Source organism: Cryptomeria japonica, chromosome 9 (assembly GCF_030272615.1).
Source record: "Cryptomeria japonica chromosome 9, Sugi_1.0, whole genome shotgun sequence".
In the NCBI taxonomy this organism is placed as follows: Eukaryota; Viridiplantae; Streptophyta; class Pinopsida; order Cupressales; family Cupressaceae; genus Cryptomeria; species Cryptomeria japonica.
In genome coordinates this window covers 56,400,931-56,417,206 of record NC_081413.1, presented here as the reverse complement: position 1 = coordinate 56,417,206, position 16,276 = coordinate 56,400,931, and positions in this window count along the sequence as shown.

Sequence of the window (16,276 nt, the reverse complement as noted above, 5' to 3'; positions counted from 1 at the left end):
TAACCTCAAAAGGCTGTAATACTATTGTCAATACAAAAACAACAGCAAAAATGGAGTTTTTTTGAGATGTAATAGCTCAAACGAGTCCTACCGGGCGTGCCAAAAACTGTTGTCACAAAGGATTGCACTCGTGATCCTAAGTGTCAAACCAAGTAATCCTATAAAACATGGAAACACCTTCAAGCTTGTGGAAATTGAAGGTGAATCTCCAGAGACCAAGTTGGCTTCCTATCTTGATGGATCTCTTACACTAACTTCTTATGAGAAAAGGGTAAAAAGCTTGCATGTAACGAAAAACCTCCTAATGGAGGTGATACACCAAAATGATACAATTCGACCACTTGTTGTCCTAAAACTATAACCAACTGCAATAAGACTAAAAATTATTTCACAAATCAAATAAGATCATGAAATTCATAAACATTTCATGTGAAGGCTCGAAGTTATCCAACTTCTACATGTAGGAAAAGTATTTTTTCAGAACATGCAAAGAACTGGAAACCAGATGAACACAACCCACAACCTAAATTTACTATGAAATCTTCCTATTTCTGCAAAGCATAAATGAGACAAAGCAAAGGATTCTAAATCAAATCAGAATAAATCTGTCCAAACATTCATCTAACAATGGAGAAATAAAAATAATTGACAAAGAAACTAAAACTCTCTATTACAAACTGAAAATAATCTCTATTACAATGTTGAAAATTGAAAAGTGTTGAGATGCAATTCTTTTTGTTGTATGTGTAAGAAAAAAGAAAGAACCAAAGAAAAAAAATAAGGAGAATAGAAGAATATATAGATCTCATGAAGAATATCTCCTCCAAAACCCTAAAAAGAAAAAATTGCAAGAGAAAAAGCCTTGGGAGAATTTGCCCAAAATAGCATAGAAAACTCATGCATAGACCTCTCAAAAATAGCCTCAAATGCTCAAAATAGGTTTGCCACTGATACTGCATGAAAAAGAAACCCCCTGCTAAAAATATAACTGCCACAAATCCCAAAAATAGCTCTAAAAAGTAACTCTTTATTCAAACAAATTGCATGGTGCATGCTACCAAAAATAGGTGATGCACTAAAAAACAAATCACTCCCTCTGCTTGAACTGCATGATAACTGCCAAATATAGCACTAAAAGCATAAGACTATTCCCTCAAATTTGCATGGAGGCTGACACTAAATATAGTCGTGAGAAAAGGTAGACTCCCTGACTATAATATCTGCATGCTGCTAATGCCAAATATAGTTGGAAGAAAATAAAACTCCACTGTTGAAAGAAGAAAACCCCTTGTGTAAATTGCATGCATCCTCTATATTTGTACTTATATCTCTTTAAATAATCTTATTTAGCACTTAAATAAAACAAAATTATTTTATTGGGTGTTAAAATAAAAACTACTTTTTATTTTAACTCTATATTTATCCTTCTATAATCTAATATAACTTTATAAAGATTTTTTAAATAAAAGAATCTTGATAATTTTATATCAAATTATAAATAAATAAATATTAGAGAGCTTCTTTTTATTATCCTCATACAAGAAAGATAAAAGCTTTTCATTTTCTTTAAAACTTAGGTCAAAGAGACTTAAAGTCTCGACCACAACATATAATAAAATTAGGGCATGTAACACAAAAATCTCGAACCCTAAAAGATCATTTTTTCACTTTACATTTTGTATTTTTGGAAAAAGAGTTTCTAGTGGTCACCATGCATGGACTCCTTGCTTGGGTTTTGAAGACTTTGAATCGGTCTTGCATGCAGATCTTTCTGCAACTAGTTTTTTTGCATGAAACAAGCATGGTATGTACTTATCTCTGGCTGTGGTTTTGATATTTTCTCTTGTAAAGAATGTGAAAGTTTAGGGTTTATTCGCAAAAATGTTGGAGCTTCATTCATGCATTTTTTAATTTTTTTTTGTGATTTCATAGAGCTACTAGTGTTTTATTTCTTTGAGTCTGACTTTTCTGTCTTTTTATAGGGTTGTACTTATTGTTTTCTCTTATTTTCTAGTATTATAAACTTTGTAACTTATGAATACATGTAGGGTTTTGATCTGAAGCTCTTGCACATGCATTGTCGACTCTTGTATACAAACCCTAGGATTTTTTATTATCTTTGCTAATGGAAAAAACGTATTCACTACTCTTAACATTATGATAGTCTTTCTTTCTTTCATCTGACAATATCTTATGTGTTGTGTATATGGGTTGTGTGGTATCTTATGCTCATAGCATCACTTTTTTTCTTCTGAATGTGATAGCTCTGTTTGTATTTAGTTTCAATGTATAGCATTCACTCCTACAATATCTCAAGACTGGGGCTCTATTCTTGACAAGCACAGGGCTGATTTCATTCATCACCTTGAAGAGTATCAACTCCTCATTTTTATACTCTTGTTAGAGTGAATAGTTATCTTGTATTGTACTATGATTGGTCTCCTAGTTGGTGCTTTTTGTGATTCGTGGCTACAAGGTGTATGATCCTTGGTACTTTTGTCTCAGTTGCATCTTAATACAAATCTCTGCATATGTATTTTGGGACTGTCCTCAAGACTTAAGTTGCCAATATGACTATTGTTATCATGTGTCTATCATTCTCGACCATTGTCTCTCATGACTAAAAGGGTTAATACTATCATAAATTGTAATATATGTGAAGACCACCTGCAGGCTGTATAAATGACACTATTGGTTGTTATTAAGCTATTATGAGTGTTTTCCTTTACTTTTTGCCTTTCTAGTACATGCTCTTTAAAACACCAAGTCATAGTGCCTTCTAAAGGTATGTATTCATTTGCTACACTTGATTAAAATCTTGACTTTAACTATGAAAGCCTTGGACTACTTTAAAATATTTTAGATTGTTTTAAATGGAGTGCTTTGTATGCCCATTCTCATGACTATAAATCTGATTTTTCTGAGAGTATACCAAATTACTGCATTTTCGTGTATCCTTGGGATGCAAGAGCACTACTGGCAAGATTGCAATGTTCATGGAATGAATGCTCATAGAGTTTTTGACAAAGGTTTGTTATTTTCTTTGATCATTGTAACCATGACTCTGGTATAACTTTCACTGTCAAATGACTCATTATACCTCTTTCTTTTGGTTTTGTAAGTCTTTCTTGATCTTGTTCTTGTCACTAGTTTTGAAGCTTTAATGGTGTTGCTCATATGTCTATTGTTTTAACAATCTATCACTGTGATCTTTTGAATCCATTGTTTATTAACAACCTCTTATGACTGTGGTTATTCACTATGACCCCAGACCTTGTATTGATAGTCTGTTCTTTGACCCTTTTAATGATAACTTTTCTCTTCATATCTTGAGACTACATAAACATATCTCATGCATTGTCCTTGATCATTATGGAAGAAGCTCCTTTAATTCTAACTGTTTATAAATTCTTTGGATTACACTTTCTATCTTTTTTGTTGACCATGCTTCCTCTATACCCAGTAACCAACATCTTATTTGATGTTTTGTCTCACTGTGTGATTGAACATAATTTGCCTCAGACTTGGGTTGTTTTCTTTGTGACAAAACCACTGACATGACCTTTCTTTGTCCTGGAGTGCTCCATATCTTTTAAACCCTACTCATTTGTGTTATTGTCTTTGTTTAGACTTGCATTTGTAACATAAAGTATAAATGTAGTCATCATGCTTTTACTGTTGTATGTTCCTTGAATGAACTTTTAACAGGTTTTGAGAATGTAATTTCTATTGTTGGTTAATAATGTACCGGCATCTTTAGTGAGCCTATTCTTGGTTGTTCATGATAGTGGGAAGTTTGTTCACAATAGTGACTTTGTTTTATGATTGTATTGTGAATGCATCTCTTAATGGTACTATGGACTGCTATTACTTCTTCCTTAGAGAGTTGTGACTTCTTCCATGCATTCATAACTATTATTACTTGTTGACTTTGTGTTCTCTATATCTCTGCCATAAATGAGCTTATTTCCTAATGCAATGGCCTATAGAGCAGTAATAGATCCTCCCAAAAACCTTTTTTTTATCATTCATGCCCTTGACTGACTCTAAGTGATCCTCTTAAGAACATGAACTACATTTTAGGATTGAACTACTCTATAAATAAAAGGTTTGATTGTTTTACATTGGTTTTTTCCTTGATATTAGCTAGCAATTGCTACTATGAACAGGGATATTTTTTTCTTTATCAACTATTATGCCCTAAACACTACTTTATACATTCTGGTGTGCTTTATAATCATGATAGTGTATCCCTGAGATAGTAATGTTTGTTGTTCACTGATATTTTCAAGTTGGGTTGGCTACTGTAGCAATCTCTATTCCCTATATATGGCTTGAACATGTGACTCAGTTTTGTTAATGAATGCCTTCTTTCAAAGTTTCAACTACTTTTTTTAATTCCATGAAATGAATGAATTCAATATAGTTAAGACAAAAAAAATATCACCACCTTGGCATTAAGATTAATGCCCTTGATTCCTTTTTGCATGTACCTTTTGTATTAAGACCATGAATACTTCTTAGAAGACTTTCCTTTGATAGCCTTTAACTATCACTGTAAAATGATGTCATTGATATTCTTTGGGGTTGACTACCTTCTTCAATGTTGTTTGTTTCTTTATTGTCTTACTGTGTCATCCTTAAAATGATGCCACAATATACTCATGATTGTACTTGATTGTATTTGTTCTTTGATGAGGCCTTTACACAGCAATATTTTGGTTTCTCATGGCTTCAATACTATTAAAACTTAATGCTCAATTATTACTTTCATGAGTAATTTATTCTATATCTTAAGTGATTGCAACTCTGTCACTGTACTGTATTTTGTTGGAAACTTTTGAAAGTAATCATGACTTTTAACATTTCTTATGATCTGGTCTTTGATTGTTTCATGACACTCTATAAGACTATAAGTTGTTTATTCATCTTGTACATGACTATCACAAAATTGGCATTGTTATCTGTAAATTTATCTTGTGACATTGTCATAACAATTGCAATAATTATATCAAATTTTGTATTAACTATTCCTTGATGGACTGTTATGATCTTTTAACTCTTTCCTATGATATTCTTTAAACACTAAATCTTTCTCTGTGATAGTCTATGATACTGTGCATTTGATAGGTGACTTCCCTATTTGTTTCTCAATACCCTAACAATGGTTGCCTTCTATAAATTTATTATGGTGTCTCAGTGGCCTTTATATATGACTATGATTGTGGGAGTCTTTACGTATGAATATGGTTGTATTGTCCCTTTGGTTGTTTTGTACATTGTTGTTTCAAGTGTTGGTATTTATGACTGTTGCAAATATTACTGCTCTTTGATGATTGGTCTTCTTTTCTACTTACTGAACATGAACTCATAAAACCTTGTCTTTTTTAAACCTTTCATACTATCTTTACTCATATTATGTATCTAGTCATCTATAGACCATGGCACGTAGTTCTATTCACTGTTGTATGTGTTGTCATTAAATGACAGCTTTTGTTGTCATTGAGTGATAATATATGGCACTTTGGATATGGTTGTGTTCCTATTTGGTAGTTGATTAGTGTCACTGTGTGAGTAGTGACATGTATGTTGGGCTCAACCCCTTTAGGAGCCCATTTTAACCCACATACATGATATTTCTGGAATGAAAACCTATATTTACACATGAAACAAACAAGTTAGATAAAATATGATGCTTGATGCTATCTCATGGCACTTTATTTGCATTGATCTTTATTCTTTCTCTGAGTCTGGTGTAGCAATGTAAGCACATCGGGAAGAGCATTATGTATGTAGGAATGAGATAAGTAACCTGGAGCTCTAACAAATGTTTCTTCTCTTTGTTTTCAGGTCAGCTCTTGAAGTGGACGGCGAAGCACTTGGACCAATGAAACTGATTAGAAGACTCCAAAGAGAACTCATCAACCTATACAAGCAATGATGGGTTCCATATCTCCTTCTTTCATACATTCTTTTGATTTTGTTATGTGTTTACTGTTCTATAATAAAAAAGAGATCACTTGGCTATTCCCATGGCTTGTGTGGGATTTCATGAAAAATTTAATCTTTACAAATAAAAAAGTGTTACATGCAAATGTTTTATTCATATATATCTCTTTTGATCAAAACAATTGCATATTTTTGAAATAAGATACTTGTATGGCATACTTGTTTATTTTTAAAGATACCAAGCTTGAAAAATAAATTATGTACCTTTCATCGAAATGGAATTTATCAAGCCTGTAATGAATAAGACCTATATAGGTCACCAAAATTAGGTGTGATAAAAATTTGGTAATAGTTATATTTTTGTAATTAGGTGGTGTTTGTCGAGCCAACCTTATTGATTTATCCAAGGTTGATGTCATGTATAAATAAATGTAATATCTTTGTAATTGAGTGTGCAAAGTGTATGAGAATCTGAATATGTATGTGTTGAATGAGTACATCATTTGGAGGTTGAGAATAAGTCTGAAGAGAAAAAAGTTGTACTTAACCGGAACTATAACCAAGCATTAGGAGATGTTATTCTTCAGTTCATGATCTTTTGGATGTGATTTGAATCTATTTGAAAGACAGTGAGTCTTCCTTGGGTTGTAGCCCTTGTTGTTTTTCAGTAATGAGCTCTAGGCAGTGCTCCTGAATGCATGTGCATTCCCCATTGTAATATTTCATATACTTCTATTAGAGTATCATCATATTGTGGCTAGGTTCCCACCATGGTTTTTCCCTTGACTAGGTTTTCCATGTCAAAAATCTTGGTGTTATGTGTGTTCTTGATGTATTGTTGATTTATGCTTCCATGGTTAATTATTAGATCTAAGAATAAAATTAAGTTGTGTAAGTTTTTGAGACAACTGATTCACCCCCCCTCTCAATTATCTATCGGTTATCAAAGATATTTCATCAATTGGTATCAGAGCACATTCCTCCGAAGAAGCTTAACCGCTTGAGGTGTGATTTAGGATGGCGACTTATAAGAAGGACAATTCAATATTTGATGGTACTAACTACTCTCTTTCGAAGATCTGCACGGAGTGTCATTTGAGATGCATTGTTGAATCTTATTGGACTATTACAAAGAAAAAGTACACTATTCCTGCAAATGGACCTTCAACTCTGAATGAGATAAAGGTATTTGAATGCAATATTAGGGATAAGGAAGCATTGTTGAGTGTTCAGACTAATTCTGAAATGACAAATATTATGGAACTGCAGACCACTCATGAGATCTAAATGAAGTTGAAAACCCTATATGAAGGAGACAGTTATGTGAAGATTACTAATTTGTAGAGCCTAAAAGGAAAGTATGAGATGTTGACGATAATCAAAGATGATAAAATTATTTCTTTTATGTAGAAGGTGAATGAACTTGTGTGCAATATCATATGTGCCGATGGAAAGTTGGAAGAATCAGAGATTGTTGCTAAAGTGCTTAGATCCTTACCTACATCCTACAAACATAAAGTTGTTTCTATTGAGGATATTCAGATAGTGACTTATGTGACCAGAGACATGTTTATTTTTAAGCTATCATCCTTTGAGTTGAGTGAGTTTGGCAATTCCCTTCCTAAGGTAGAATCTGCATTCAAAGCAACTATTTCCAGAAAGGATAAGCAGAGATATGATCCAGGATAAATTGCTTCAAGATGGATGTCTAGATATGAGAAGGAGATGAAAGAGATTGAAGAAGAATAGAAATATATTGAGGATTTTGAAGCACTAATTGCCAGGAGATTGTCTAAAGGAGTCATTAAGTATGAAGGAAAGTTGCCTCTTAAATATTTTGCATGCAATAAGATAGGACATTTTTCCTCAAGGTGTCTAGAAAGAGTTCCTAGAAAACCTTACAAGCCTAAATTTTAGAAGAAATGTTATTATGCCACTGATTAAGGTGTGTCTAATGATGGATCTGATAAGGGAAATACAAGTGAGAATAAATGGGTGTTTATTTCTATCAAGGAAGATGATCCAATACCTACTAATTTTGCTAGCTACATGAATGAGGAATGAGCTTTGGTTGCACAATTTGAAGAGAAAGATGAATGGTTGATTGATAGTGGATGCTCTCATCATATGCCAGGTGATAAGAGTAAGTTTGTGAGATTGGAAAAGTATGAAGGTGGAGTTGTAAGATTTGGTGATGATAAAGCTTGTGTAATTTGTGGTAGAGGTTCTATTTCTCTTGATGGTAAGCATAATACTGATGATGCCTTGTATGTAGAAGGCCTAAACCATAACTTTTTGAGTGTTGGACATATGGTTAACAAGGGATATGATCTTCAGTTCAAGAATGGCAAGTGTAGAATCTTGGGTAGCTTTGGAATTGAGATTGCATCAGGTACAAAGACTAAAGGTAATATCTTTCACTTGAATAGTGTTGGTAAAAGATGTTTGATTACTCAGGTTGATGAAAGTTGGTTATGGCATAGAAGGATGTGTCTTGTGAATTTTGATAAAATTGTTAAGATAAGTTCTACTCAGGTTGTGAGAGATCTTCCTAAGTTGATGAAACATGCTAACCCTATGTGCAAGGAATGTTAGAAAAATAAACAAGAATTTATTTCAAGAGTAAGAAGCATTTTTCAAATGGATTATTGGATCTTGTGCATACTAATTTGTGTGGACCTTCTAGGGTTAGAAGCTTGCAAGGAGACATATGTTTCATGTTGCTTATTGATGACTATTCAAGGATGATGTGGGTTAATTTCTTGAGGGAGAAGTCTAAAGCTTTAGAGAAGTTCAATATTTTCAAGGCTATGGTTGAGACTAAGATATGTTTGAAGTTGAAGTGTATGAGATCTGACAGAGGTGGTGAATTCATTTCCAGTGAGTTTAATGCATGTTGTGAAGACATGAGATAAGAAGAATGTTGTCTACTCTGAGAACCCCTCAGCAAAATGGAGTTGTAGAAAGGAAGAACAAAACCATTCAAGAATTTGTTAGGACAATGATGGTTGAAGGAAATTTTCCGCATGTTTATTAGAGAGGTTGAGCACTTCTATTTACACTCTTAATTGGGTTCATATCAAAGATGATACTGGTACGAATCCTTATGAATTATGGTTTGGTCATTCTCCTACTGTTAAATATTTCATAATTTTTGAAAGTAAATGCTATATCAGAAGAGATGAAGATTTAGGAAAGTTTGATATTTATTGGTTATTCTACTAAAAGCAAGGCCTGTCAGTGTTATAATAAGAGATTAAGAAAGATAGTTTATGAAGGCAATGAGAATCAGTATAGATCTTGTGGATATGATTCAGATGATCATAATGATGGCACGGATAAAGGGAAGAAATTTCAAAATCAGAATCAAGTTCAAGTCGTTTCGATGAATCCAAAGAATCAAGGTGAAGGAACTAGTGCAAATGCTAAAGAAAGAGCTCAAGAGTTTGAAGTTAAATAAAATCCTAAGACTCCTAGGTATGTAAGATTCAATCATTCTGAAAATCAGATTATAGGAGATAGAAATAAAGGTGTTCAGATAAGAAGAATTGCTACAAATCAAGTTGAGTATTGCTTGATTTCTAAGATTGATCCTAAAGAGGTGAATGAAGCATGTAAAGATGAACATTGGGTAAAACTGATGGAAGAAGAATTGAATCATATTGAAAAGAAAAATACTTGGACTCTTGTTCCTATACCTCAAAACCAAAATGTAATTGGAACTAAATAGGTCTTCTGAAACAAATTGAATATGCAAGGTGAATTTGTTAGGAACAAAGCAAGACTTGTTTGTAAAGGCTATTCTCAAATGGAAGGAATTGATTTTGAGGTGACTTTTGCTTTGGTGGCAAGAATTGAAGCTTTCAAATTATTTCTTGCTTATGTTGCTTACAAGGATTTCAAAGTCTATCAGATGGATGTCAGGTCAGCATTCCTTAATGGTAAGTTGGAAGAAGAGGTGTATATAGAGAAACCAAATGGATTTCAACTGATTGATCAAGAAGATATGGTGTGTCATTTGAAGAAATCATTGTATGGATTGAAGCAAGCCCCAAGAGAATGGTATGCCAGATTGGATAAGTATTTATTGAAGCTAGGGTTTAATAAAGGTATTGTTGATACTAATCTTTATTTCAATATTGATCATGATAATATTCTGATTGTTGAAGTTTTTATTGATATTATTTTTGGAGGAAATGATAGTTTGTGCAAAGATTTTGCTAATCAGATGAAAAATGAGTTTGAGATATCTATGATTGGAGACATGAAATTCTTTCTAGGATTGCAAATTACTCAGTTAGATAAAGAGATCTTTATATCTCAGTCCAAGTATGTGAAAGAGTTGCTGAAGAAATTTGGTTTAGAGGACACAAAGCCAGTTGGAACTCTTATAGTGACTAGATGTAAGTTGACTAAGGATGATGATTCCCCTAAAGCAAATAAGACCAGTGTCATGCCCAAACTTTTGGGCACGAATGAAATAATTTTTTTTTTTTAAAACATAACCTAATTAAGCTAAGTTTGCTAAAATAATGCAATATCAAGTCTTGTCTTAACTACGTTTGAATTCTTCTTCAACTAGAATAAATTTTAACCACTATGTCAAGTAAGCGGGCTAATCTAATTTGCATGTGGGAAATTAACTTTACAAAGAATTTATTATTATCTCATTAATTAATTAAATAATAAATTCACTTAAGCAAAAACCCCTAAATTAATTGATAAGGGATATTATTAATCTTAATCAATCTTTTTAATCATTGTAGGAATTAATTAAATTAACTCTAGCAATTGGATTTTTAAATCCCATGAATTATTTTAACAATAATTATAATGCGTCTAAAGGGCTAAATAAATCCATAATAAAATTTGCCCTATAGAGTTTAATCTCGGCAAGCCTAAAATTTAGGTGAACTAAAAAAAATAATCCCCTATGGCGAAAATAACTTATAAAGTCATTATAAATTTCCTAAAAGATTAAACTCCAAAATAATTTAAAATTTAAAACATCATATTTAAAGGTTTATATAAACATATATAAAATATGAATGTTTAAATAAAATAATTAAACTCCAGTTGGAGTATACATTCATATATATATAACTATACATATATATAAGGATATAGGGTTTTTTAATTCTTAAATTTTAAAATAAACATGAAAGCTAAAATTTAAAAGTTATAAATAAAAGAATTCATACTCACAATTTTTTTATTTCTTTTATAACTTCGAAATACCCTAACCCAAACCGGGTTAGGGATTCATGATTTTTTTATAGGGAGGAGGAGAGCAGCGGAGACCGAAGGACGGCGGCCACAGCGTTCGAAGTTTGGTGCGGGGTGAGGGGAGGTTATGGGGGGTTCCCCGCAGGGACGGCTACAGTCGTGCCTGCGGGTCGCAGCCCATAGAGGTGGCCTTGGCCACCACTGTGGGATGCGGCCCGCAGCCCGGCTGCGCCGCTGCTGTGGGGCGCTACCCACAGGGGGGCGAAGCCTCCCTGACTATGGGTTGTGGCCCATAGTAGCAGCTACGGCCACCGCTCGAGGTCACCACCCATAGCAGGGGGCCGCCCTGCGAGGGTTTTCCGCAAGGACTGAGGCTCCCCGAAACCCTTGATGCCTTGTTTTTTTGTTTTTTAAATTTATTTATTATTTTTTTTCCATTAAATAAATATATATATATGTATATATATATATGTATATATATATATATATGATTGTATTCACATTATATATATATATATATATATATATATATATATATATATATACTGAAACTATTTTCTTTGCTTCCTAAAATTATGCAAAAATTAACCAAGTATGGACATCATGGAAATAGGGCAATCTTTTTTTTTCTTTTTTTTACTTTAAACAAATTGTTTATTTTATCTAGGTTTGTTTTCTACAATATTTGTAAGGAATAAAACGGCAGATTTAGATAGTTTACAGCAGCATTAATACAGCTTAAAATTTCATGTAAAACTATTTTACCAAGATGAATACCACATTTATATCCATACTAAACTCTAAGTTACTATATTTGCACTTGAAATTAAATAAATAGGATTAAGAGATCATTTATAGCTTAATACTTACATGCTATTCTAGTTTATGTATCTACACTATTTTCATTATGCATAAGAGATGAAATGGACTTTTATTTTTAGAATAAACATAAATACAACAAACATTATTTCAATAGCTATAGGAACATATTTCCAAATATAAACATTTCATTTTTGCAATAATAACTTAATAAAAGATTTTTTTTTTTTTGATAAAACAAGAAATAGAAAACTCTTATCATTTCCAAAATAGTAACTTTTACAAAGGGGAAGAAAACCCCATTTAGCCTCTCTTTACTATCAAAGGAGGCTCAAACAAATAAATACATTTCTTTTCAAAATAAATACAACATGCAACCTTTCATTTACATTTCTGCAACTAAAATATAGCATCCCATTTCTTATTCTCTTTCTGCAAATCAAGTACAAACAGCAACTCCTAGCTTGTCTTTTTTATTTTCTTTCCAAGCAACCAACAAATAAATCATAAGGTTTTGACTATGGAGAGTTCACCTCCCAGCCTAGGTTTACTAGAAGCCACCCCCGAGCTTGGAGAACCAAGCCCTAGACAGGTTACACTCAGGCAAGCACAACAAGCAAGGGAAAAACATGCAACAAACACTTTACCAACCAAGGCTACACTTCATCAAAAAATGTGATGTTTTTTACATGGGTGGTAGTGGACCAAATACCCTAAGGAGACTGCAAGAATGGTAGATCACAAAGCCACCTCATGGCAACAAAGATATATCATAAGTTCATTAACCCCACATCCTTATGCCCCCCCAAGGCATTCATGCCATACTTTCTCTCCTTATGACCGCCAAATGCATAAACCAGGCCATGCAGCAAGGGTCACATATACACCCCTTGAGATCACTCTCATAATGAGAGCCTCTTACTTGAGGGTTGTCAAACTCCTACCACCCACAAGACCATCCTACTCTCCCAAGAGTAGAAGGCCTTGGTTACTTCCAAATCACAGGAAATGCATAAAAGAATAAAAGATAGGTCGCATAATAATTTTCACAAAAGAAAATATAAGAAAACAACTTTTACATACAAACAATCTTTCCAACATAAACATGCAACGTAAAAAGAAATAAAAGGAGAAGATGAACCAACTTTCAATCTGCCCAAAGGTTTGCTAGAACTAGTTTGAGGATGAGCAGCCCAATTCCACAAATCCTTTCTTCTACACTTAGCCAAAATTCTATCCCAAAACTATTCTTTTCAAAATTGCATGATCTCCAGAAATGGAGAGTGGGTGATTACCCACAAAATCTCTAATCCTTGCCTAAAAAGACCTCAGTGAGAGTTCTCACAGGTTACTAAAATTGAAAAAGAAAAAGTAAAAGAAAGTGGGAAAAAGAATCTCACATCAAAAAGGAAGGTTATCTAACCTAGATGGCACCTTCTAAATTGAATTTTCTCTCACCTTAGGAAACCCACTTTTTGAGGTGACTAAACAGTCACATGGGAGTAGCCACATGCCTAAAAATACTCCTAACCCATAGGTATACCTTATGGACTTTAGGAAACACCTCTAAACTACCCCTAGGAGTCCATTTGACCCCTTAGAAACCCATCTGAAGTTAACTTTCGGGTCAAACCTGAGTTGACCACTCCAAAGACTCTCTACCCAAGGAAAATTTTGAACCACATTCAAATGTTTGAAAAGGCTATGGTTGAAACAACTCCCTCCAAGAGACAAGTCAAAAATCAAGACATAAATCAACACGTGTCAAGTGACACCATAAAATACACTATAAAATTACACATGAAATTTGTCTCTTGTTGGATTTACACAAATTAATAAATTCAATTTAACACACATGCAACATTTAGTTTCACAAATAAAATACGATACATACGGGGTGTTGTCTCTCCAAATAGACAACCCCTGGTTTTACGAACGTACATAGGTATAGGTTTGGTTCACCATAATGTTTTCATGGTCACATGGATAATTTTCCTACGCATCTCAATTACACATTAGTAATTCCAAATAACCTCATATAGAATTAAACACATGAATAAGAATACACATCAAACACTCTGCATACAAATGATATTAAACAAATCAATATATCTTATATCCAAATAAATCCACATATGTAATTATCATAATCCTCATAATTTTGCTCCATACATAAAACATGCATCCTATTTCTATCATCATAGTAAAGTCCTACAAATCCAATAATGATATACATCATCCCAAATTTATCCTATTCTATAATCATATGGAGTTCTATATCTTTAATGCATAGAAATGAAGCATCAATATATGTCAATGTTATCCAAATCATGGAATCATATAAGTTCTAAATTCATAATGCATAAAAATAAAGCATCCATAATAGTCTCAACATGAAAATCACTGAAATGCTAGGATGAGTCGGGGTAGGGCCTCACACCCTCCCCCTCTAGGCATGAACTTCCTCTTGGAGTTCATCAAAAAGATGGGGGTACTGTGATCTCATATGTGTTGTGTCCTCCCATGAAGCCGTAACCTCATCATAGAAATCCCACTGGACCCTAACCTTGTCTAGCTCTTGACCTCAAAGGGCCAGCATCCAGTGTGCCAAAATGTGAATGGGCTCCAAAGCTAGCTACCCATCTGACTCCACCTGCAAGGCATGCCAATCTAAAATATGAGACACATCATAGATATACTTCCTAAAAACTAATACATGAAACACATCGTGGATGCGTGATAGGATAAGTGGCAATACTAAACAATAGGCAACTGGTCCTATCCTCTCAAGGATCTCAAATGGTCCTACAAAGTGAGGTGTGAGCTTAGAACCCTTTCCGTAACGGATTGGACTCTTCTACGGCCACACTCTCAAGAAGACTCTGTCTCCAACCAAGTAGCTACGATCTTGTTGGCATTTTTGATGCTTATGTTGTGATTGTCATTGATGGACACACACTTGTATAGAGATCCCCTTTATATGTATGAGCTAGAGCTCAACCGGTATTTGTTCCGACCGGTATGTTGTATTCTAGTCTTTAGACTATTGGTGATTTTGCAGAATGTGTTTCTCGGTCTGAAGCGGCATGTCGATCCCAAGCTGTTCGTAGATCTCAACCAGTATGAGGGAGAAAAGCGGCATAAGACATTCTTACCAGTCTTCATTTTTGTCAAATCGGCAACCAGTATTTTGTATGAACTGGTAATAGTTTGTGATGAGTTACCAACCGGCATTTTGTGATGAGTTACCAACCCACCAATTGATTGACGGTGCCGACACAATGACGGTTCTTTTTCTGTCGTGTTACTAAGTATGTCTAGATTCATTGAACCTAGGAAATTGTAATGTAATCCTATTGGACTGACATGAAATCAGATTCCTTTAAAAGGACATCATGTCTAGGGTTTTGAGTTGTTGTTGTTGTTGCTGAAAGGGTTTATGTTGTGGCTAGGGTTTAAGGTGGTTGTTGAGTTGTTGTAAGAGTGATCTTATCTGAGAAGATCAAGTTGTAATAGATAGAGATAGAGAAGACTGAAGTAATGCTGAAACACATTAGCAGTGAGCTATACTAGATCTAACCAAGCAGTTTGTGCTATTAGATAGATCAAACACTTGTTGATTCTCACATCTTTGACAAGTCTGTAGCCCTTAACTGGGTAGGCCCAAAAGCCTTTGTAAAATCCTCTAACAAGGTGGTTAACTTCTGTGAATCTAAAATCCTCTAACAATGTAGTCTTTAATCAGACTTATCTCCTAATAGAGATTGAGATTCCTAATAGGATTTGTTCTAGTGAAGAACATTGTAAGACCTTAACCGGTTTGACCTTAACCGGTTTGGTTTCTATTTTGCAGATAGTGACTTGTGAGTTCCATCTCACCATGGTTTTTCCCAATTGGGTTTCCACGTCAAATATCTTGTGTTATGGTTGTATTGATTTTGTGGGTGAAATCTTTATTTGCATTTTGGTTTGCATGTGTGATAACTGGTCTGTCTGTTAGAGAAGCAATTAGCATAATCATGTGGTTACGTCATAATACATACCGTAACGGAATGGAGTAGAGGGTATGGCAGATCAAACTCTTTTTTGAGTATGATTCTTTCCGATACAGTAGGCATTGAACCGACTGAACCCCAGCCTGGCGAATAGTAGGGGCGACGCCCGAGAACGTCTCCTCCTCCCACCTACCCCCTAGTAAAGCGAACCCTTTCAACATAGTAGGGGGGGCCAGCCACCCCCCGGGAGGTATATTATCGTAGGGGCCTCCCACAATCACCCCTGT